The 26,528-nt window shown below is 40.6% G+C and overlaps 1 protein-coding gene and 1 long non-coding RNA gene across 2 annotated transcripts in view; one reads left to right on the top strand and one right to left on the bottom strand.

Annotated features, from left to right (window-relative positions):
* The window catches only part of HIPK2 (homeodomain interacting protein kinase 2), a 146,117-nt gene that overhangs the window by 90,839 nt on the left and 28,750 nt on the right, over positions 1–26,528 (bottom strand). The gene's annotated exons all lie outside the window — the stretch shown is intronic.
* Positions 10,611–26,094, top strand: LOC308669572. Its single transcript, XR_014026791.1, has 3 exons — positions 10,611–10,654; positions 17,572–17,650; positions 25,917–26,094. It is a non-coding gene; the product is annotated as an uncharacterized lncRNA (long non-coding RNA).

Genomic DNA, 26,528 nt, shown 5'->3' with positions numbered 1-26,528 from the left:
GTTGTGTTAACCTCAGAGTTTCACTTAAAATAAATTATGGGTCCACTTTATGCTAACACAATCTGGATATAACCAAGGATCCATGGACAAGTGGCTTAATAATTGCCCCAGAGAAAAAAAGCAGCAGACCGTAAGTTTCATAGTTTCTGCGTAGTATTCTTTCTCAACCTTTCCCACACTTTCTGGGAAAATACTTGACATCTGATTGTGTTCAATTGTGGGTATCAGACTTCAAGAAAGATTCAAAGAAAGTTGAACAAGTTGTATAAAGCAGAGCAACAAAAGAGAAGCGGGGACTGGAATTTTATCTTCTAGTGACTAAACAACTTGGATAAGCTTAGCCTTGACAAAAGTCAACTGAGAGAGAATATGAACACACCACTTTTCAAGTCCCTGAAGTGATGTCACACAAAATAATCCCAGAATTGTGGATGCAGAATAATTGTCTTAAGTTACAGGAAGGCAGATTCTACTGAATGTTTGAAAATCTAACAACAAAGGGAGATGATAAGCTATTCTTCATTCAAGCTAAAGGTCATTGATTAGAGATGTTCTACTTTGAATTTAATTGAAATTGGAATCCACAGAATAGAGGTTGGGCTTGATGCCCTAAATGGCTCTTTCCAAATCTCTGATTCTATAATTTTATTTAAATTAAATATGAACAAATACAATTTGTAGAAATATATATATATATATATATATATATATATATATATATATATATATATATATATATATATATATATATATATATATATATATATATATATATATATATATATACATTTGTAGAGCATCTATTTTTCTTAAGAAATGAAGAGGATTAGCTCAATAAGGTTTCTGTCTTATTTAAAGCCAGAATTCTAACTGTCTTAAGAACTGCATTAAAGTTATAATCAAGTGTTAATGTATACCAAGCTGAGACACAGAGAAAAGGTAGAACAGTTACAATTAACCAATTATGACAACAGGCAAATTTGGGGATAATTAATGAACTTTTCCCATCCTTATTTTACCTTGTTATTAACTGTATAAGCTATATGCAGCCTGATGCTCCCTAGACATCTTGAATTTCAATTAAATCTACTCTGACCCAAATTCAAATACACTTTCAGACACAGAGGTTTTCTCAGAAAGGTGATGTATGCTGACCTGAGGCCCAGGAGGAAAACCAGAATATAAATAATAACAACTTCCATTAACTGGAAGCACATGTTAAAAGCTATTGACAAACTAGTGCAGGACCAGAAATGAGCAACCGAAATGAGAAGGGGTCTGGGAAGGAATAGTTGAGTGTTCTGAGCATGCTTAGTTTGGAGCAAAGATATATTTGAAGCACCACCATATAAGAGTGGGCCACGAACAAGGAGTATATATCGGAGGTGGTGACCCTTTGAGAGCTGTATGCAACGAAATTTCATTTTGATGTATGCCGATTGGTGTACATTCAAAGTGACAATAAAGTTATCATCATAAGAGAGGCACAGGGTTGTTCAGAGTTGTTCCAGAAGACAGGAAAAATATAGAGCAGATTTAAATTTTGTAGAGGTAGATTTGGCTAGATAGATAGCAGGAAACATTTCTAATGTAAGAACCATTCAACAATGAAACAGACTACCCTGGGAGATGGACGCTCTTTTCAGAGCATTTGCATCTGTTGAGATGCAATAGTGGCTCATTCCTACATAAGGCAGGGTTTGGATTAGGTAATCTCCAAGATGCCTTTCAATCCTTCCATTCTATGATTCATTGTATGACTCGACTCCAGTCAGCATACCATGGCAAATGATTGTGAGAATGATGGGCCAAAACATCTGGAACAAATCAATTTACTTATCCCCAGCATATTTAGCCCAATTTCCTCATAAAGATGTATTCTGCACATCTGCATTGAGGAAGTCTATTAAATAAAAATACAGAACAGCAAAGAGAGGCTTATAAAATATTTAAAGTCAAAAACAATTGCAAGGACGAGGCTTTCTTCCCCAAGGTTACACACAGTGGTTTCTTCACGAGATCTGGGGAAAATGGCCTCACGTGGGCCAGCAGTTGCCTTGCAAAGGGCCAGCTGGGTGCGCCTCACCAGAAGAACAAAAAGGCAGTGGAGGTCAGCTGGGACTGCAGAGCGCAGAATGGCAGTGGCCTCAGAGTGCAGGGTGACTGTCTGGAACTAGGCTGGGGCAGTGAACCTTCTAGGGCAATGTAGATTTGCACCATCCTGTCAGGGGTGTTGCAGCTTTGCACTGACGTGGGCTGAACTGATGGAGTGGGGCTTCCAAGGACAGTTGTGGTTTTGTACTATGCTGCAGTTCAGAGGCTTTTTGCAGCCGTAGAGCCATGGCACACCAAGAAGTCCCTGAGTACAATATGGCAAGCAGCCCAAGAACTGCGCAATTCTGGGACTAATAAAGGAGAATATTTGTTAACTTTGCCACACTGCAAAGCAGGGTGCAGGGTAGACAAAAGCGCAGAGGGGGGGAATAAGCAGTTAGGGGCAGCTGAAAATAGGCAGTCCCTTACCTTGGGAGAACCAAGGCTTGGAGCTAGGAGGGACCAAGCCTGGAATGGCTTCGATTGGGGTGGGTCTCAGCTAATGACCAGTGGAATTCATTTAATGACAACACTAAGCGATGAGGTCCTATGATGTTGCACTTTACAACTGCATGCTTATCAATGGAAATGCTGGTCTCGACTGTGATTGTAAGATGAGGTCTACCTATAGGTAAATAAATTCTCACTCCCCTTTGCTTTTCCTAATAAATAAATCTGCAAATGAAACAAAGTTCCCTTTTTACACATTCCCAGTTGTATACTGTCCCTCCGGTGTTAAGAGATTAGAAATGCTCTTTGCAAAATTATTCCTGCTGAGATTTCCTGATGATTTGATCCTAGCTCCAAACCTTTCAAGTAGAATTCATGGAGGCCTTAATAATTCCAAATGGCTTTCATACCATTTTTAACCTTATTAATGCCCACGATGAAAACCACTGAGATCACGTTTGAAGAAAAGCAAGATTCAGAAACAGTAACATTTCCCTGGCATCAGCTTTCTTGCAGCTGTGATTTGTGCCATTGCTGATAATTGATGCTGAAATTTAAATATGTTTTGCTTGACTAAATAGATTTTCTTTAGGGAATCAGGCCAACTAGTTGCTTTGCATCAGGATCCACTGAGCAGGGGTTTATGGGAATCTCCTGATCAACAGCAACTAAATACAGAGAGTCTGTTACAATACCTGTGCAAGACAAGAAACAGATCAAAGCTGTCAGCTGGTCAGAGATGACCATCTGCAGAGAGACAAAATATGCTGAGGGACACTACATCACACCCCATCCTTCTTGGACTTGCGCCATGCTGTCATACCAAAGTACACAAGAGATGTAGCTTGCAACATTACATCCTGACCCACTTGCCCAGGCACACTTTTTATCATGTTAGTGAAATCTCAGTTTGCTACAAACTGAGTTTGCCCTGTAGTCAAGAGTACCCTGCTTAGGCAACTGGATTTTGCCTGGTTCATTTTTAATTTGTTTTATTTTTATTGCCAGCGTTCACAATGAGATTAAATATATTTATATCCAGTTTCCAAACAGTCCAAATAGTTGATATGTTTTAGATTGTGGGAGAAACCTTCCCATCATACTACCAACCAGGTCCCTTTGACACACCTCTGACACTGGGGTTTCCCATACCAGTTTCAGAGCCCCAGCAGGAAGAAAGGCACAAGTGAATTCCATGTCTCCAGCAAGGCAAATGGAAAGATCCTCGGACCCAAAATGCAGATTAGCTTACTCTAGTTTTGCCCTTTCCTTACAGCAGGGGTGGGGAACCATGGCCCTTTTATGACTTGTAGACTTCAACTCCCAGAATTCCAGAGCCAGCATGGTTTAATTAACAAGCATTAATAAGTGGGACGCAGTGGCTCAGTGGGTTAGGACGCTGAGCTTGTCGATCAGAAGGTGGAAGTTTGGCGGGTTGAATCCCGAGTGCCGCGTAACAGAGTGAGCGCCTGTTACTTGTCCCAGCTTCTGCCAACCTAGCAGTTCGAAAGCACGTAAAAATGCAAGTAGAAAAATAGGGACCACTAGGGTGGGAAGGTAACAGCGTTTGGAGTCTAGTCATGCAGGCCACATGACCATGGAGACGTCCTCGGACAAGCGCTGTCTCTTCGGCTTTGAAACGGAGATGAGCACCGGCCCTTAGAGTTGGAAGCGACTAGCACGCATGTGCGGGGGAACCTTTACTTTACCTTTTAATAAGGCCATGGTTCCCCAACCCTGTCTTACTGTCACACCTTCCTTAATTATAAACTGACACCATCCCCCAGATCAATATGGGCAATTACTAAATCACATCTGAGATTCAGAAAATCTGACTTTTCATCTGCCAATAGTAGCTGCCTGGATTTTGCACCCCAGATCTGGTCTTGACTGATTATGTACCATCAAGTAATTCTGCTGCAAACTCAATTCACCTAAAGCTCACTAGTGAATAGCAATAGACATGTCACTATTCTTCAATCTTCTGCTAGAGCAGAGGTCCCCAACCTTTTGGGCACTAGGGACTGGTTCCGTGGAGAAAGGTTTTTCCACGGACTGGAGAGTGCGTGGTTTTGTGTGCTGTCTGCATCCCATGGATGGGGCTTTGCTTGTTTGTGTGCACTGGTTGCTGGCGTGCCACGGCCCGGTACCAGTCCACAGACTGGGGGTTGGAGACCGCTGTGCTAGAGCAGTCTTTCCCAAGCTGGCAGCATGGAAGGTTTTGTTGAAAATTATGGTAATGAAGCTGGTGCAATTTAGGGATGACAACTATTGGCACTGTGATGAAAATTACCAAAATAATGCCTATGAAGCTTTTACAAAATAGTAAAAAAATGCTACCTAAATTTTAGAACAGTCAGATAGGAGCACTGAAGTGGTACAATTAAATATGAATCCCTGAATATCCTATGCACTGCAGACTAGTTACAATCTCTTATTTTAATTTTATAAAAGCAAAGACTCAACAGCTTTTTTACAAGTCACTTCCTATGTTTCAGATGCTTATAGACTTGGGGTTAAATTTGAACTGATTGATTTACAGTTCAACTGGTATCAAAGGAAAATGAAAATAAATGAAGGCAGGCAGGCAGGAAGGAAGAACCGCGGGAAGAAATTAAAATAAAAGGGGAGAAAACACTTTGCAATCTCCTGTTTGCAAATGAGACAGACAGGGAGCATTAAGGCTGTATCAGGTAAGGTCAGGAGGAGAGCAAGAAATGGAAGCAGTTATCTCACAGTTCCTCTTGCTGTCATTTGGAAACTTTTAAATCACCCCATTTATTGTACATCTTACTTTTGCTACATAAGGGTATTATGGGCTTCTCTTAGGTTAAGGTTAGGATTAATCCTAACATGGAAGAAAGATAGAAACGAAATTACCATAGGTATTTAGTCATGAGACTGGGCTGAAAAACCTGGATAAGCATTTCATTGCAGCAAAGAATTAGTGATTTCTGTAAGTTTTGCTATCGTCTAGTGGTCATCTGGATTGTTGCAGTCTTAACTACTCTGCTGCCCAACCACCAAATTAAAATTCAATGGTTTATACTCCATTTAGCTATCTACTTAATATTCAAAATTTCAACTTCTACCCTGAACTTAAAATTAATTACTTATGTTCATTAGAAGTAATAACCACTTTACTTTCAAAATCGTATGGCTATAAGAAGAGGCATGCTGAATTAAGGCATAACCCTACCTAAATCCAGTATTCTGTCACATATTTCTTTAATAAGTATGACATGGCAAACCTAAAAGTCGACATAATTTTTAGAAATAATGAGCACTCAAGTGCAATTAACAATTATATAATGGATCATGTCTCTGTGCTTCTTTTCTATTCTATCTACCATCAGGCACATGGTTATTTCTGTGGAAATGCAGCACTGAGCAAGTATTTTTATTTCATAGAAATATGCTGCCCAACTGGGTGTGGTGATGTTTATTCCTTTCATTAGCCTTGTTTCCTTATTACATAATATCTATTTATCTGATTGCCTGCACTCTGCATGCCTACTAACCATCTTATTTCGTGTGGATGACACACTTTCTATTTTACCTTCCTGTTAAACCACCACAACACAGATTCATTCCCCATGTAACCTAGTTACAGACTGCTAATCATGCCTTAAGACAGCTCTATATTCAGAGAAATAGTCTTTAAAAGGCAAGCTTGGCACTGATTTTGCACTCAACTTAATCCAATGGCTTAACTTTTATGAGCGTGTTTTTAGCTTCAAAGAAGGATGGGAGGGTGTCTTATAATAGTTGTTTGACACACAAGAGTGTTTGGAGAATTAATTAGTATATGGGACAGATTTGTACAAACTGCACCAGCTGATCCCCAAATCCCCCTCTGAGAATTCATCTTGAGGGAAGTCAACTTCTATTTTCCATTAGACACTTGCCGACAGAGGCTTGGAGCAGCAAATATAGCAAGTATTTTCCCACATTGCAATTTCTTGCCACAGAATTGATCACCCTTTCATACATTTGCTACTCTGTCAGCTCCGAATGCAAGTGGGGCTAAACAAAGCAAGTTGTAGGAATGTTCATAGCAACCTTTCTCGACTCAATTTGCTCAGATGTGTTTGAACTTCAACTCCCAGAATTTGTAGGCAGCACAGCATGATGACGGCCTTGTCGGCTTGGAATTCTGGGAACTGCAGTTTCAACACAGCTAAGGACACATCATGTTTGACACTCTGATACGCAGGATTGTGGTATTCAACATAGAAGACAAGACAACTAAATGGAGTCACTTCCTTGGGTTGCTCAAAAATGTTACGAGAATATGAAGGCTATTTCCTGACTAGTGAGGATTAATAGGTAAGAATAGTGATTAGCCTAATATCAAAGCTGAAGATACTAATGATAGAAGGAAGGGAGTAAATTGTTGGGCAATTATAGTGGATTGGTAAGAAATTCTGATTAATTTTTTTAAAAAAATCCATTTCTGTCTGAGACCTTCCCCCAAAGTTGCTTCTAAGGAAAGAACTTTCTAGAACAGACATGTCAAACTTGCGATGTCACGTGACATCGCACAATGTATCGGGACGGTTTTGCCACTGCCGACAATGGGGTGGGCGTGGCTTCCGGATGACACGTCTGACCCGCGGGCCAGCAGTTTGACACCCCTGTTCTAGAAGAAACTAGATGACATGAGGTCAAAGGAGTGAAATGATGACTTCCATGACTTAGGTGAATAAACTGGACATTTTTCATGTCATGAGGCAACTGACTGTATATGGTATCATAATGGCTTCTACCAAACACCTAAGCTAGGTGGAATAAAAAGGAGTTGAAACAGAGAGGATTTTTTTTTAAAAAAATCACAGACTATTTTCTTCAACTTTAATTTCTATAATTCTGAACAACCAACAGCATTTGCCATGGGATGCGGGGGCAGGGTTGTTTTAAGCACACCCAGTCTGGCATGTTAGTGCAAGGATGAAAATCACAATCTGAGCTTACTTCAGATTCAAATTTACAGCAAATCTATTAGTGCCAGTATTATTTAACTAATAGATTTCTACATTATTCCTTTGAAAATGTGAGGTCACAAAAATCAAGATGGCAACCTTGACTTTGTTATCAAGGCCCTGTCTCTTTTTATGCAGGTCCCACAATACTCATAAAACTAACTATCTTGACTTTTTGACACCCTCCCCACACCTTGCCTTAGAAACTAGCTTTCACTTTCCCATCCAATTAGACTGTTGCACATAATAGCACTAAGCTATTGAACTCCTTATTTATTGTCTGCATACTATAATATTTTCTTCTGGGTAGGGTGGACTTCAAAAGCTAGTAATAACCATTAGCTCGCTTGCTCTCCCCCCCTCCATCGTCTCTTTCTGTCTCTCTTCCCCCCCTCCATCTAAGCAATGGTGTCCTTTTCTTCCTGTTTGTTAGCCCCTCCTGGTATATCAACAAAACCCCGATTAACTCAGCTCCTCTGAGAACCATTTTAATCACTATCAAACACAGCACTGTGTCTTTGTGTACAAAGGAAGTGACCTTTTTGAGAATGGACACCTGTGCTTTCTATTTGAGGCCTATTGTTCTCAGAATAAAGGGGAAGAGGAATGTTTCACATTTGTGCACAGAAGAGGGATTATATCAATCAGTCTCCCAAATACTAGAATATATGTTTTGCCCATGGATTATTAGGCTACGAGTACTCTGAATACCAGCTCTTTTCTCCCATGGCCTACGTCCCATGAAAGTGCACTTCTGACCTACTACAACAATTCCCATGAAGATAGCAAAGCAAACAGTATGGCAGTCCTTAAGATTCCTGTCAGGCATGGATGTGGAGAGATTTGATTAAAGTTGCCAGTTACAGATTGTGTGCCTAAGGTCTTTTTATCCAAGCTTCTCTTCTCAAGCAGCATAGTTTGTGGCCCTAACTTCAGCAGAAGCAGCAGAACAAGAGTAGCAAGCACAAAAGCCCATGCAGGAAATGGATTGTGAAATGCCACATTAGTCTACTTAACAACTAGTTTTCTATGTGCAGGGATTTTCAATTTTTAAAAAGGGAATGAATGATGGACTAGAGCAGAGGTCCCAACCTTTTAGGCATCAGAGACCGGTTGCGTGGAGAGAAGTTTTTCCGCGGACCAGAGGTAGCGTGGTTTTGTGTGCTGCCTGCATCCCACAGATGGGACCAGGGGTTGGGACCCCTGGACTAGAAAACTATTCAGTGACTCTCCAATCTGCAGACATAATTGGCAGAATCCACGAACACATTTGTTTAGTGTGTCAGAAAAATACACCCTACAGGGCAATTACAGAAAAAGTAAATGCTGACGTTGTCATTTTAATTGTACTCTGCTTGAGAATCAGCTTTAATTTTTGCTAATTTTCAAAATATAAAAATATGCAATTATATGATGATTAATTGCATTATGGCACCAAAGGGACATTTCCCCTCCTCCACCCCCACCCCCCATTTTCACAAAAAACCTCCCCTCTACATTATTATTGTGGTTCATGGCAGTTAAGAAGATGTTTGAACTAGATTTGGCATTTTTAATCTACCTATTGAAACCTTCCCTTGGGAAAGGTAGATGTTGTTGTTTGATGGTGTTAAAGGTATTGTTCATGGTATAAGCTGTTCCAAGTAATTGACTGATGGGAATTTTGGCAGTAATGATGATGTTCAATTGGTTCTGTAGATATTTTGGGATTGCACCCAAAATTCTTAATACTATTGCTACTATTTTTTTTCTTTCTTTTGCCACAGTTCTACTTCTAGAATCATAAAATCATAGGGTTGGAAGGGACCTTGGGGGTCTTCTAGTTCACCTCCCTGCTCAAGGCAGGAGACCTTATATCATCCCAGGCAATTGCCTGTCCAGTCTATTCTTGAAAACCTCCAGTGATGGAACACCACAACTCTGGGAGTCAAGCTGTTCCATTGATTAAATGTTCTGTCAGGAAATTTCTTCTTAATTCTAGGTTGGATCTCTCTTTAACAAGCTTCTGCTCATTACTTCTTGTCCTGAACTCAGATGCTTTGGAGAATAAGCAAACCCCCTCTTCTCTGTGACAGCCTCTCAAGTATTGGAAGATGGCTATCATGTCAAACCCTAAACCTTCTCTTTGATAGTCTAGACGTACCTAGATCCCGAGTTTAACCTCCAGACCCCTTATCATCTTCACTTGCTATTTGCTGTTCATTCCTATTTGCAAAACTTTGTATGTTGTGATTTTCTCCATTTCTTTCTCTTTTATTCTGTTGTCCCCAGGTATTGCAACATCCACTATCCAGACATTTTTGTGTTTCTTATTGACAATTGTTAAGCCTGGAGTTACTTCTCTGTTTGAATTCTAAAGTTCCAAAGCCCTTTAGCACAGGGGTCCGCAATCCCCAGTCCGTGGACCAGTACCGGGCTGTGGCATGCCAGCAACTGGTCTTCACAAACAAGCCAAGCCCCATCTGTGGGATGCAGGCAGCACACAAAACCATGCACCTTCTGGTCCACAGAGAAACCTCTCTCAACAGAGCTGGTCCCTGGTGCCCAAAAGATTGGGGACCTCTGCTTTATCACCTTCTTTTTCTATTACTTTGTTTATTTTGTGGTCCCACCAGTTCTTGCTTGCAAGCAACTATTTCTTGCAGAAATTCCAATGTACCATTGTTCTTACTTTGTCATGGCACTGTTTGTAGCCAATCTGCGCAATCTTCTTGCAACAGCTAAGCAGGTGGCCCATGGTTCTTTCACCTTCTTTGCAGAGGCAGCATTTGCTGTCTGTTGCTGCCTTCTCAATTTTGGATTTCCATGCATTTGTTCTTAAAGCTTAATCTTGAGCAGCCTAGTTAACCCTTCTGTGTTTTTTTTTAACTTTACTGCTGTTAGCCATTGCCAGGTCTTTTTGTTATCTACTTTACCAGCTATGGTTTTTTGTAATGTGCTGGCCATGTGATACTTTTCTTTACCACGTCTGTTGTTCATGATCTCGCCAGTACTCAGTAAATCTTCATAGCTTCAGTACTTCTTCTTCACCATCCTTCAGATATTCTTTCAATGCCCTTTTTTCTTCAACTGTCTGGTGTACCTGCAACATTCCACACTCCGCCTATTTTCCTTGGTAAGTACAGTCTGTCAAGACTGCTGCATGGATAAAGAGCATAATTCACTGTCACTATTTTTCTGTTCTTAATATTAGTATTACTATTTTGTGTTCCCATGAGAAGAGAAATCTCATTTTCAAAATTTCCCAAGTTTCTTCAGTTCTTGAGGATTCTCAGCCATGGAATCCTTCCCAAGCTCTAAGTTTATTGAAATCAGCTCTCTTAAAGTCCAAGACTTTAGTTTGACTTTTTTCTAATCCTTGTGCTTGCATAATGTTGAATTTCAGTACTGCATGGTCACTCTCTCCCAAGGTTCTTGTAACTTCATTGCAATGAGACTGGCGAAGTATATATAACTTCACCAACATGACTGAGTGAAAAAACTTTTGAACTTCAAAAGGTTTCAGACTGTCTCAGGTTTTAACAAATACAGTGGGTTTTTAACCACACTATATCTGTTAGTTGATAATCTCTCTCACTTATCACCTTCATCTGTCTGTTTCCTCATCCCAATTTACATCCTACATCAATGTAGCAATCCCATCCATCTGATGAAGTGAGCTGTAATTCATGAAAACATATTCCATTTAATAAAAGTCTGAAAAGATGCTACCAGGTTTTTGGATACTTCAGACATCTTATAATGTCTACACAATATTTGAAACCCAAACTTCCTATCTATCTTTTGCCACTCTCCTATTCTTATTCGTTTAGGGCAGGGGTCGGCAACCTAAAAAAGAAAAAGAGCCACTGGGAACCGGTTCCATCACAAATTAAAAAAAGAGGGAGCCGCGTGCGTGTGTCCATGCACGCGCATGCGCAAAAAGGTTTTTTGCGCATGCGCGGACGCACGCGGCTGCCATTTTTTTAAAAATGAGATGGAACCGGTTCCCGGTTGCCCGACGGCGACGGCCCGTCTGCAAAGCTGCCGCTTTCGGCAGCTTTGCAGACGGGCCGTGGCAGCTTCCTCAAAGAGCGGCGCCCCTGCCCATTCCGAGAGGTGCGCGCGCACCTCTCCGAACGACCGGAGGTGCGCGCGTACCTCCACGCGAATGGGCAGCGGTGCCGCTTGTTGGGAAAGCTGCCACGGCCCGTTTGCAGAGCTGCCGCTTTCGGCAGCTCTGCAAACGGGCCGCGGCAGCTTTCCCAACGAGCGGCGCCGCTACCCGTTCGTGCGGAGGTCCACGCGCACCTCTCCAAAGGTTTGGGGAGGTGCGCGCGCACCTCCGCTCGTTCGGAGAGGTGCGCGCGCACCTCTCGGAATGGGCAGCGGCGCCGCTTGTTGGGAAAGCTGCCACGGCCCGTTTGCAGAGCTGCCGCTTTCGGCAGCCTGCAAACGGGCCGCGGCAGCTTTCCCAATGAGCGGCGCCGCTGCCCGTTTGCGCGGAGGTCCGCGCGCACCTCTCCAAAGGTTTGGGGAGGTGCGCGCGCACCTCCGCTCGTTCGGAGAGGTGCGCGCGCACCTCTCGGAATGGGCAGCGGCGCCACTTGTTGGGAAAGCTGCCACGGCCCGTTTGCAGAGCTGCCGCTTTCGGCAGCCTGCAAACGGGCCGCGGCAGCTTTCCCAATGAGCGGCGCCGCTGCCCGTTTGCGCGGAGGTCCGCGCGCACCTCTCCAAAGGTTTGGGGAGGTGCGCGCGCACCTGCGCCCATTCGGAGAGGTGCGCGCGCACCTCTCCTAACGGGCGGTGCCACTCTCCATTTGGAGAGGTGCGCGCGCACCACTGCCCGTTCGAAGAGGTGCGCGCGCACCGGGCGGCTGGGAGCCGCAGGGGACGGCTCAAAGAGCCGCATGCGGCTCCGGAGCCGCGGGTTGCCGACCCGTGGTTTAGGGCTACCAAATATACTTCTGAAAACTCTGGAGGACCACTAGAAGACAGCAAAAAAAAAAATGCAGAAGATACTAACTCTTTGCCACCATCGAGTGGTTGGCTGGATTTTGCAGCTCAGTGGGATTCTATTGTAAGAACAATTTGTCAGGATTTTGACAAACCACATTAGATACCTCTTTCTTCTATTCATTGCTCCCTTTGCCCACTGAGGGGAATTCTGCTTTCTGAATACAAAATGGTGTTCTTGCCAGAAGTCTGAACTCATCATGGGCAGGGAGTGTCTGAAATTCAGATCAAAAGCAGTATAAAAATGGACCAAGAAGTGTATGTGGCTCTAGAGCAGGAGTGTCAAACTGCCGGCCTGCAGGCCTGTTGCATCATGTGGAAACCATGTCCACCCCAGCTCCATCAATGCAAAAAAAGTCACGATATGTCACGACACATCACGTGAAGCGGTGAGTTTGACACCCGTGCTCTAGAGCACTAGGTTTCCTGCCCCTAAAGCTCTTTGAATTTAGTTTATTGCTTAACAGATATGCACAGGATTATGCTAGAGTGAAGCTACTTAGTGCAATACTAGAGATGTATTGAAACGTGGAGGTACATTTGTGGCGGGTGTATTTTTATGGCTAAGCTTATGCAATAATTAAAAGAAGAACTGCAGGGGGTGGGTTAGAATTGGGCAAAAACTCATACACAATTCTTTGGTGCACTCTATACCTCCAGTGACTTCTTAACACATATTCCAGGCTAGGAAAAATAAGTGTGTCCTTGTATGCAAATCTAGTTTAATGGGACTATAATCAGAAAGTTTCCAAATCCATTTCGTTCTTATCAACATCCCAAGCAAAGTAAGTGGCCCAGCTCTTACATTATACCTGTGCTGTGTTGCTGGGAGTCCACATATATTAAAAGTGCTGAGGTTAAAAAATACTGCATTTAATGGTAAAGCTAAGCTTTTGCCTCATAGCCAAACTGAAAAAGTTACAAGCTGTCCATTTCTACACTTGGCACACTGGTTCATCTGTGTGAAACAACTAGGGATTAGAAATACTCATTAAGCAGGATTGGATGTGTGGAAAATAGACATAAAATATGTGAGAAGTTTGGGACCATATATTTAAGAGAGAAGAAATTAAAGAGCCTGAATAGAATGCACTAAAAATAAATAGTATGTGAAAAGAATGATCGCTCTTTCTTTACCACTGACACCAAAAGAATAGATGTGAAGTAAAATGTTAGCATAATTTTAATTAATAATAATAGAAGCATTTCCAAACTACTTAGATTTAATGCTGTATCAGAATTTTTTAACAAGTACAATTAAGAGAATGAAAACATACTCTATGCATTTTCACTGCTTACTAATTTCCGCTAGAATCCCAGTGCCCTGTAACATGTAAGGTTGCTACTCGTTCTTTAAATATAGACGGTCATAGGATCAGCCTTTCTCAGCTGACAAACCAGAATCTCTAAACCAGGGGTGTCAAACTCAATTTCATTGAGGGCCGCATCAGCATTGCGGTTGCCCTCAGGGGGCCGGGTGGGTATGGTCTGGGTGGGCATGGCCTATTGGGTGGGCGTGGCTAGAGTGCGTATGGCCTACTAGGTGGGCATGGCCAGCTCTACATCGTTCGCATCAAGGTTGCCTATGGGGGCCTGGGCAGGAGTGGGACAGATCTGAGGGTCTCTGGCAGAAGGAGGGTCTCTGGGCCAGGGCCAAGGCAGTGGGGGCTGTTCCCTCACTGTTTCCAGGATGGCTTCGCGGGCCGCATGAAACCACTTCATGGGCCGGATCTGGCCCCCGGGCCTTGTGTTTGACATGTCTGCTCTAAACTATAATGAAATGACCCTTAGTTATAAGCACCTTGCTGCCACGGATTTAAATGCCCAGCAGAAACCACAGTGATGTCATGTATGTCACGACATCATGCAAATCATGCTAATGAAGTAATTAAAGCCATGACATCACTCCCTCCATCCTGACCTTATCCTGGAAAGATGCTCATATTTACAAATGCAACTCAAGAATTAATTCACAAGTTAACTATGAATTAATTTCCCTAGTGCAGTAGTGTCACTTTTGGAATTGAAATTCAGTGGATTCTTCGTTTGGCTTTAGATGTTTATATGTTATTCTTGGTTATATCTCCAATGTATGGAATTGATCAAGTCAACAAATATGGACAATTTATGCAAGGGGGACAGTCAAAAGAATTATTATACAATATTGAATAAATCTGCATATGATTTCCATCAGTGAAATGGGCTATTGTATACATTTAAATTAGTTTTTCAACAAAGGAATATAAAACAGGATTTGAGAGCAATCTGGTCCAAATTATTTTGAGTGGTCAATATAAATGTCCTTTTATTTTCCTTTTTAACCTTATGTTACACACAGATCGTTCACAGATCAATACTGATATCATTAATCCATTTAGAGCCATTTTTAAGGAGAAAAGCTTCAGCTCCCAGAATTTCCCAGCCAGCATAATGATCTGTCTACCTGGGGAATTCTGGAACTTGAAGTCCACATATTTAAAGTTGCTGAGGTTGAGAAACACTGGTCTAGAATATTTGTTCCCTGGTCGTTACCTCAGAATATTTGCCATGAGCAACAATTCTGTGCAAGCACAAAGGTGTGTGTATCTTAGCATCAAATCAAATAAGATATTATTTCAATATTGACAGTTCTTTTGGTAGGTATGTTTGCTTTTTCAGTCTCAAGCAGAATTGAAAAAACTCTGCTCTAAACAATACTTGCAGTGAAAAGAATGATTTGTAAATTAAGGCACCAGGGGAAAAAGTGTTCATTGTTTGCTTTGATCCTTCTCAAAGCAGTAAAAAAAATAAATTGTCTCTGTCAAGCAACTGAATAGACATCTGCCTAGGTGTTAAGAGACCTTAGCATTTTGTCAGTTTCCAGGAATGAGCAAGGACTATCACTTGCAAAAAAGAAACAGGTCTGGGAAATCACAAATTGTATGTTTCCTAAAGCCTTGTAGACATGTAGTCATCTGGAAATTTTGCCTTAGTATTCATCACACAGTTATTTTCTTATTTTTTTTTAAAAAAACACATGAATCACTGAATCCCAATTCTTTTACAAATGCTGAAAGTGGCCATTTAAAGCATCTTGGATAGTTAAGCCAGGTTTCCAATTCACGTAGGATCCAAACAAACATCTCTTCAATATATCCATTTGTCTATCTCCATGTTGAGCTGTGAATCTGAGACTCCAAAGTGGCAATCAGAGAAATATTTCAGGGAGAGCAACATCACTTACACAAGATTCTGCAAATTATGGTTTCATAACACAGAATCTCCTGGCCAATTTATATTCTGCATATTTAGAAATTCAACCTGCAGCATAAGATCTGTTATACATTCACTCCTGGAGCAGGCCAGCTAGTTTAGCTAGGTTTGGAGTTATCTATTCTAAGTGGTTTTCTTTGATTTGCAAATCATCGTATCTGCCAATCAGAAGCAAAAATTAAACTGTGCATTCAATACAATCTCCAATAGAGTAGAATATCTGTCGTTAAGGACTGAACTGTGGAGATCTTGGTATCTGTGAGTTGGTTTGCCTGCTTGCAGGCATTTCAATTACCCAACTAGGGAACATCATCAGTGCAAATGAATGTGAGGATGTTCCCTAGTTGAGTAATGAAACGTCTGCAAGCAAAATAACCAAGCTGACGGCACCAAGAACTCCACCATAGCTGTCTGTTGTGATAGCAACAGTGGGCAACTTGTGTATCAATCAAATCCTCTGCTCTCCATATAGGGAAAAAAAACAGAGACAGCAACTAAAGAGCTAAAACACCACCTCTCTACCATTACGATGCTTAGACTTATCGCACTTAACACAGAAGCCGCAGGATGAAAAGAATGCTACCTTCCAACCTAGTAAGAATGCAGGAAGCTGCCTTTTTTACAAGGAAAATTCTGAATCCATTTAGCTTATTTCTGTCTATTCTGCTTGGCTAAGCTGAGGCTTTTGCTGATGGGGTTATCCTGAAGTGCAGATAGCACTTAAGAAGTTCAGAACTAGGTGGAAATAACATTGATGATGATGATGATGACAGAGGCGAAAGTTTTGGAACTTTTTACATGCAAACGGCAGGAGCCCTACCACTGAATTACAATTTCTCTGCTACAGTCCCTCCTTCTCTCTATGCAGAAGCAGTGGTGGAATAATTCAATTCCTTTCTCTCAAGAAGTGGGGCTGACCTTTCAGATTCCCATATCCCTTTCAAGCAGCTTTCAAGATTTGTCATCACATTTCAAGAAGAAGCACACTTGACAGTTCCTAGATGATACATCAGTACGTTCTTAAAAGTACATTTTAATTTTAAATATGCTTCTATCCTAGGAGCTCTTGCAAAGAAAATGTCTTTGCTTCCTTGCTTTTCCTGAGCTGAAGAAATTTAAAAAAAAAATACTGCTAATTTTAATGAGTGGATTTCTCAAAGCCATCGTCCTTTTATTTAGACTAACAGGAACACCTGAAAAAAGGTTTTTGAGATTTTAATGAAGAACAAAAAGGTAGTGTGTGTCAGGGAGGAAGGTCAAAGAAGGCAAGATGACCACATGTGTAGATTCTTATAAAAAAGAAGTGGGGCATTGATCCCATTTGGCTGTCTTAAACTTTTTTGACCACCCCAAATGGATATTTCTTCTTCCTCTAAATTGTTTTTAAACTATGCAAAGTCCTAACACATACTAATTATCACATAAAAGTAACAGTTATCTGGAAATGAAAAATGCTACACCATTGATTGCATAAAATGACAAAGAAATGTTAGCCAAAGACACCCAACAGGAAAATTTTTGCAAAGGCTTATTTAGCCATTTCATGGAAAGAGAATAGGTAAAATCATAGTTCCTAAATCTTTAACAACTGAATAATTTCATTTATCTCTGTGTTTGCTAAGATGGAGCTTTCTTCATCCTGCCATGCCTCCTCCTTGCTGAACTAATGCTTGTCAGGTAAGGGAACTAATCAGAAATAATGCTTGGTAGGTAAAGGAAAATCTCCAGATGTTCTTAACTTGAAATGTTTCCCAAACCTGCCTCTGCTTTTCAAGGTTGTTATATTAAAATAGCAAAGGAGGAAAGATATCTCAGTTGAGCCTGGAAAACAACATCACTGATATACTGGAAGAGGAGAACAGCATCAGAGAGCTATTGTGAGTGTGAACTGCTAATATCTGACCACTTCTCTGAAATTAAGTATATAAGGAAAAAATAAAAATATGGACTGAGGCAGAAAAAGACAAATAGAAATTAATAGGCAAAGAGTAAGACTTGATTGAGAATTATGAGTAGAAAAAAATAATAGTGGTGTATCATAGAGATAGAAATAGGCATTGCTTTCCCAAGTTTTGTATCTCAAGCTATATGAGGAATTCTGGGAATCAGAGTCCTAACACATTGGATGGATACTGGACTACAATTGAACTTCCAATGTTAGAATGAAGTCTCCCATTTCTGCTTGTGAAGGTAGCTGGGTGCTGCTGGAGATGTTAATCTCTGTCCCAATATCTGTTGGGTGTTCTATGACAGGGCTTTTCAACCAGTGGTACGGGTACCACCTGTGGTACATTGGCACCTGGCAGGTGGTACGCGACCATCCTAGAAAAGTGGTAGTGGGGGAGGGGAATGAGCTGAACTGGTGGCAGCACCGCACAAGCCTGAGCGAGAGATGGCTGGAGCTGCAGGGCTGTCAGGGCTCAGCGGACGTGCCAGGATCAGCACTTCTTCGGGACTGTCAGGGCTCAGCAGAAGTGCCAGGATCAGCGCCAGGCTCCAGATGGAGCTCGGCGCTGATCCTGGCACTTCTGCTGAGCGCAGAAGAAGCGCCGATCAGCTGGAATGTTGCAGCATCTCCAGGGTCTTGTGATTTACATTCAGATGCTTGGCAACTGATTCATATTTATGACGGTCACAGTGTCCCAGGGTCATGCGAAGTGGCCAAAACCTGCTGCAACCACCCAGCAGAGAGGGGGGGGAGAATAAAAACCAAACACCCCCCACCCCACCCCCACTGCCAATCATCAACAGAAATGCTCACAACAATGAAAACCTTGGACAGGAGGAAGAGCGCCGCCGGGCGGGCAGGCATCTTGCTCGGCTATGGCTTGGGGGGCACTTTTTTCAGTGCCATTGTAACTTTGAACAGTCACTAAGTGAACTGTTGTAAGTCGAGGACTACCTGTACTTCATCACTTTTTTCCTTTTTTTTTTGGTGGTACAATGAGTGAAAAGGTTGTAAAGCCCTGTTCTATGACAGCTGGAAAGTCAGACAAAAATCAGTAGTCTGGGGAGACACACACACACATACACCCCGCCCCAACAAAGCTGACAACATGAGAAAATATGTAGTGGAGTGGGGGTGGGATTGTGTAGAGGACAGGCAACCTTGAACCAATATGCAACGGTCATTAGGTAAGCATTGGCTTAGCCTGGAATATCAGAGAGAGTGAGGAAGAAACTCAAGATTACCTCATCTTGATTCTAACAGGGAAGGAGAAACTGTCAGGCTTTTAAGATTCTGTTTTATATTCTATAAAAATAAAATAGATTCCAATAATTCTTGTAGGGTTCGTTAATTGATTGGTTGGTTTGATGTAAATGCTGCCGGACTCCAAAGAGAGAGTTTTAAAAGTTTAAAAACAGTAAACAACAAAGTCCCATGTATATCCAAACAAAAATAGCATATATTATAACACACGAGAGGACCTCTACCCCAGTATAATAGCAAAGAATATTTTAAAATCCCCATGGAAGGAAAAATCAGAAAAAACTTTTTTTTTTCTTAAAAGCAAATATAAGCCTCTAATATCCACATCCTGGATAATCACAAAATCTAGTGATTTAAGATAGAAATCTATACTGCTGGGATTTTGATTATATGATGATGATGATAGAAAAGCTATTAAATCCTTAGCAACAGCCATCTTTGATTCTTCCTATATCTTATTATTTTGCCAATATGTTTATAATCTCAGTTTTTCATTCACAGCTTTGACAAGACTATTGTTCTATGCCACTTCCCACTTTCAACTGCATAAATAGCATTTGTGTATATTTTTGTGACAATAATTTGTGGTATTTAACTAGTTATGGCTGTGGCTATAGTAATACAGTAGTAGTAGCTATTGTTTTTGTCATTATTATTAGGCATTCTCACTGCTAGATTCTTTGTTATCCAGATGCTAGAAGAAATCTCTAATCACCAGATGCTACCCAGATACAAATGCAGCTTAGATGCAAAAAGCAGATAAAGCTTTATTTTATTTCCTGGTTTGGTTCAGATAAGGGGTTTCATTTATTTCTTAATCTCAATGCACAGTAACAGCATCATGTTACTCAGTTCCTCACAGAAGCCTTCTGCCCAGCCTTGTGTTTTAGAAGAGAGAGATTAAAATGAATAGTATATAGATATTAAGGTGATGAAAGTAAAGCCAAAATAATTTAAAACAGGGAGGAGAAAGCAGGGAGAGAAATGTTTGTCCTTGAGACGGGCTAGGTGAGTTATAAATGTAATTTGTGGCTGGATTCCTACAACAAACTTGATTATTGTATTCACTCATTTTCTGGGCTTACATACTGTAATAAATTGAATGATTATTGTATTCACTTGTTTTCTGGGCTTACATAGTGCCTAGTTTTGAAATCTGCAAGAAAAAGGAGTTTACTACTTGTATAATGGAATTTTTAGGCCACTGTTTAGACTCTTATAAGACTCACTTGTAGAATATTCTCAGAGTGTCTATCAGGTTTGGGGTGGTGGGAATCAAAACCATGAAGATGGTGATTGTGTCACTGAACACCATGAGATGTTCTTGTTTGGGTTCCCGAACAACTTGGTTAGCCTTAGATGCCATATGTCAGGGGTCTTCAAACTTGGCCCTTTTATGACTTGTGGACTTCAATTCCCAGAATTCCTCAGCCAGCATGCCTGGCTGATGAATTCTGGGAGTTGAAGTCCACAAGTCATAAAAGGGCCAAGTTTGAAGACCCCTGACATATGTGATTTAGGAAAGACAATTAGCTGTAAAACTCAGGTGGCAAAAAATATGGACTGACCAGCCACTGCAAATCAATTTTCACATTTGCAATAGCCCTCATATGGGGAGAAAACAAGCAGCAATAAAACTAGATAGCACTTTTTTGCACATGGCCCAGAAAAAGGTCTGTAATCAAAATGGGTCTGCTACAGGAAACCATCTTGTGGGAAGAAAAGTCTGGGATTCTGTGTTATAACAAATGTTATAATTGCTCCATCTCAATATTGTCCAATTCAATCAGCAGCTTTTGCTAACATTTTTAACTGGATCAAATAAAAAAATGAATTTAAAACATCCTGTAGGCAAAGCATCATTGTATTTGGCTTGATGGTTTGGATGAACTGTAAATGTTGCTTATGATTATGTTAAGCAAATTCAATCAAAAATGTCTATGGAGATTCTCAGTCATCCAGGTCATAGCTGTCTCAAAGGCAACTCATAAGGCTATTGGACTGTTTTTCTTGAGGAAGAAGATAACGTATCACTTCTCATCCAAAAAGCTTCATCAGTTGTGACTACATGGCGGTGGGATGGAAGGATAGGTACTAAAAATTGAGACTGGATTGATCTATCCTCCTTCCATCCCCCCACCATCCAGTCACAACTGATGAAGCTTCTTGGATGAGAAGCGAAATGTCTTCTTCTGCTTCCCCAAGAAAAGCAGTCCAATTGCCTTTTGAAAAAAGCACCTTTGAGTCAGTTAAAAATGGTTTATCTGATAAAGGGTAAGAAAGTAAACCATGGCTTTTGTTGTGTCGGAACAAAGTCACCTCTTAAACACCAGAACCTATTTCTCCCATAGCAAACTTTTCAAGCCAGCTGGCATTAAATACAATACACATTGTTATATTTTATGAAGCCTTTATTCCCAGAGGACTCCTGTGTGCATACATTCCAGCTACCTGCCATACATTGATAGAGCTACATGCTAAATTAGTAGCATTGCTCATCAAGAAAAATGTCAGAGTGATGTTCTAGAAATAGTAGCCTACCTCACTGCTAGAGTATCAACTGAATATGTTATTAGTCAATGAACAGGAAGAGATTTACCTCATTTCCTTTTGTATGAGTAGAAGACATAGTTTTTAGTAGGAAATGACTTCCCACTATGCCCATATTCAGTTTAATTATCAAATCATGACTCCCAGATTGTCTTAATCAAAATAAGTGCAACAAAGGTTCCACTCAACTATGGAAACATTTGCCAAACTGGTGGTTTTTAGGTTACTAGACTTCTCACCCTTTGTCCCCAATTAGCATTCTCAGTGTTGTAATCTAGCAACTGACATTAAGCTACACTACATTACCGAAGACAATTGTGATGCAACAAATCATGGACAGCCAAGAAGATGTTTCTTTCTGAAGGAGACAATGTCCTGGAAGAACTATACGATGCAGCACCTGGAATCACCATACAGCCTGATGTTTTCCATTGTGCTAGATGAGACCCCTCACCATCTCCAGGAGATGGCATGCTGATTTAGGATGATTGTGATTTCCAGAACAGGAAAGTACATCTTTGGAGAATCCCAATCTAGACAGAAGATAACTGAGTTTGTACACATTAAGCCATTATTTACTTAACCACATTTTACTAAATGAATCAGAATCATTTGGGCTGGCAAAGGACACTAAACCATAAGCAATCATTTGTGAGCCACAATTACTGGATTTATACAATTTATGAAGATAAAACTGAACAAATTACAGAATATGTTCCCTAAATTATTGTTCTTTTTGTATTCTGAAGTCCAGAAGCTGCTCATGTATTAAAAAAAAACGTGCTACACCCAGAGGAATCCATCTAAACTAACCTTCACCAATCTAGAACTATTCAGACGTGTTAGAACACCCCCCAGACTTCTAAAGCAGCACTATCTAGGAACTATAATTCAATCACATCTGGAAAGACATTTTAATGGGAAGATTGATCTAGCCCCAAATTACTTACCTAGAAGTGTTGGAAAGAGGGTTATCACATCACATTCCACTTAACTTTTTTAAAAAATTGAGAATGGCAGGGATTGAACTTAAGACCTTTGACTACTGGTCCAACTTTGGGTAATAGTCTTTGATCAATGGTGGCCATGGTGCACTTAGTAAAACTTTTACAAGGCTACAGTTAATAATTTCAGACATGCCAAAACATAAACCTGTGTATTTCGCTGAACCAGATAATTAAGATTATTCTTTTGGTGGGTGTTGCAAACTAGGAATAGCTTAAATAAGACTCTAGATTGAAATATGCAGGACTGTTACATGTTATTTGGTTGACAGCTATAATGTACAAATACAGCCTCATATTACAAGTCAAATTGCCCCTTATAGAAAGTTTAATGCCATTTTCCCCATTAGATTGCAGAACTCTCTTCCTCCAAGCAAACTGAATTCTCTTTGTCAAAAGATTTGAGTTAAAATCCCCCACAGAGCATTTTATTCACTCTTTTCTTCCAAATAAAGAGAGCATTTACAGAACCAGAAAGTCTGAATCTCAAAAGAACATCAAAGGCCTAATTGAAAGTATTCATTTATTTTCTTATTAATTTGAAAGAACCTGCTAGTTTCCCCCTCTTCCCTTTAGTTGCTCCTAATAGGTCTCTTAGTGTTCACAGAGTTGCAGTTTACTCCTCTGTTGCTAATATTTCTTTGCTTATTCACATGATGAGGTCACCTGCCTGGGCTGGCAACATTTTATTAAAATCTCATTTTTAGATCATAGGTAAAAATCAGCTGCCTCAATCTTGCCCTTCACAGTGTGACACATTGTACTGAAAAGACAGCTGGAAACTAAAACTCATCCCAACAAGATGAGTAAGTAATTGACATTGCTCCAAGCGATGTGCACACAAACACACATTCAGTACCACTTCAAAAGGTTCAAGCCTATTTTATTTTTAGCCCTATTTACCTGAAAGTGAAATTTTGAATGTTTGGTAATGTTAACTCCAATCAGAGGCCAACCCCACCATTAGATAAAGTTAAGTGAAGCTCCAAAAGTTAAGAAAGATACTACAATTCTTCCAAGCAAATTTATTATTCCTCACCCATAGACAGATTCTTGCCAAACTAAAGCATGCTAACACCCCTATGAAGCATATATTCTGGGAACTATTAGGGAGGAAATGTCTTCACCTGCTTTCTCTCCCACAATCTGAGCAGAGTTATCTCTTGCTCCTCTGAATGTATTCCCTCCCTCCTGCAAATCCAGACTACATTCCACCACAAATTATTGGCTTAGGCAACAGTTTTAATGAGCAAAAGCCTTGCCTTGCCTTGCCTTGCCCTTAAATGCTCCTCATGCATTCTCAGAATGAGATGGTGATAATATTAGTGTTGACTTAGAGCAAGTTTTAAGGTGAGACAAAAAACACAGGTTTAGAAAACCAAGTCCATAAATGCAAATAAAGATGATGGTCTATAATATGATTGTCCAATCTTTTGGCTTACCCGGGCCTCATTGAATGAAGTGGAATTGTCTTGGACAATTATAAATATATAATATAGTCAATGCATCTAAATAACAAACTCATTTTTTTATATTGTTTACTATTTTGTGGGGCCGTACTACTAGCTGTCCAGGGCTGCATGTGGGTTGGACATGACTGATCTATAATTTCAGAACTTAGTTTAGATTCCCCCCCCCAATTAGATGCGTAATAGTTTAATTCAGCAGTTTTAGAGGCCTCAATTTGGAGATATGGCCTCTCCATTATATGTTGCATATATTATTCTGATGGAGATTTGCTTTGCTTTTTTCATTTTATTTATTTTATATCTCACCTTTATTATGTTTATAAACAACTCAAAGCAGTGAACATAGCTAATATTCCTTCCTCCTCCTCCTCCTCACATCAACAGTCCAGTGAGTTAAATTGGGCTGAGAGAGATTGGCCCAAGGTCACCCAGACAGCTTCCATGCCTAAAGTAGGATTAGAATTCACAATCCCTTGGTTTCTAGCTTGGTGCCTTAAGCGCTAGACCAAACTGGCTTTAGGAAATGGGCAGATTCCCAGGAAGCATCTCAGGTCTTTTCAGTACGAAATGCTGGAGTGCAAGATAAAGTCTGGATTTGGATGAAAGTGTGAGTAGCCTTTTTTTTTGGATAGGGAGGCTGGATTGATTCAGCATAGTTCACTGGGATTCGATTATCTGGCAATATTTTAAGCCATTCATGGAATGGCTGTCATAAGCATGGGACTATATAGCCGAAAATAGATGGCTCAGTACTATCCTTCAGCTGCCTACAATTTCTTTTTTGCTCTGATACAGTACTTGTTTTACATCCCATATGCCTCAGATACTAGATAAAGGGCAGAGAACTTGCAAAAAACTTCTGAAATCAGTCTAAAGGCCCCATGGAAACAGGCTGCATTTGATTCTAGGACTACAAGATTCCTATCCCAAATGATGTGACCAGAATGGGAGAACTTGTTATGCAGTGGGCAAATCCTGGGGTTAAGACTGACACAGATACAGGTAGTCCTCAACTTATGACCACAATTCAGCCCAAAATATCTGTTTCTAAGTGAGGCAATTGTTAAGTAAAAGTTTGCCCCATTTTATGACCTTTTTTTGCCTTAGTTGTTAAGTGAATCAGTGCTATAATTAGAAATACAGGTGTTAAGTGAATCTGGCTTCCCCATTGACTTTGCTTGTCAGAAGAAGGTTGCAAAAGGTGATCACGTGACCCCCATGGCATTGCAACTATCATAAATATGGGTCAGTTGTCAAATGTCTGAATTTTGATCAGATGACTACGGGGATGCTGCAATGGCCATAAGTGTGAAGAATAGTCATAAACCACTTTTTCAGTGCCATTGTAACTTCAAATTGTCAGTAAATGAACTGTTGTAAGTTGAGGACTACCTGTATCTGCTCTTCTTCCTAGGCTTTCATGTTCTACTGTTCAGTACCCAAGTTCCCCTTCATCAGCTTTATAATGTCTATGGCCATGTTTCTGCATCACCTGAAGCCAGAACTGTAGCTATTTCTCCATCTTTCTCTCTCTCTCTCTCTTAGAGAATGCACGCACACCTGTGTTAGAAGGAAATTCCTGTGAAAAGGAATTTGAGACTTTTGCTCATTATTCAGTCATTCAAAACAAATGTTCCAATCAGTGTGATACACTTCCACAGATTGACAATGAAGTGATTTATTTGGTATGGGCAGGATGACATAAGTATCTCAGGAATTGGACAATTAGCATTGTCAGCATTAGCACAATGATTTGAAAACAACTGGTAAGCTATTGAGATGGGGTTTATAATGATGTATCTGAGGCATCTCATTAGTCTTTTAACTCTTGTGAAGCAAGAGAGAAAGCTGCTACGTTTGTATCCATTATCTCTTCTTCTCATTTGTTCCCTCTCCCTCCACCTAACAGCTTGGCTAATCAATTCCTTTGTTCAACGGAAGAGCAGTCAACATGAAGAATTAAAGAAGGAAATGAACTCCATATATAGATTACCTGTTCTGTCAGACAAGTCAAGAATGTGGAAATATCTTGATTCATGCATTGCTTTCATTGCTCAAGCTGTACCTTCTGTCTACCAAGCACATCCCCTCCCAAATCTTTGCTTTTCAAGATCAGGGGCAGCTCCTGACCCCTAGGTAGCAGACAATGGTCTTTATTCCAAAATAGGAGCAGCAAAAAGCAGGCAGACTCCAGAGAAAATACAGTTTTAATTTAAAGGGTATGTCATTAAAATGCAATTAATTCAGTGTTGTTAATGTGATTGTCTCTCTGCAGTTAATACTGTTTTCCTTTCTCCTGCATTAAAATTACCTTTCAGTTACAAAGTTTCGTAAGGGACCTTAAGGCTGAGAGAACTCTCTTCCCTATGTTTTAACAGCCTTTCTCAATGAGATGCCTTCCAAATTTTTTAGAGCATTCAGTCTTTCTGATAACTGGAAACCACTGGTTGGGAATAATTGGTATTGTAATTCCAAATGCTTAGGAAAGGCATCACATTGGCAAAGACTTGACATAAATTCA

This window comes from Vipera berus, assembly GCF_964194415.1.
Source record: "Vipera berus genome assembly, chromosome: 6".
Taxonomy (NCBI): Eukaryota; Metazoa; Chordata; class Lepidosauria; order Squamata; family Viperidae; genus Vipera; species Vipera berus.
Note: the sequence above shows the minus strand (reverse complement) of the source record. Positions and strands in the feature narration are given on the sequence as shown.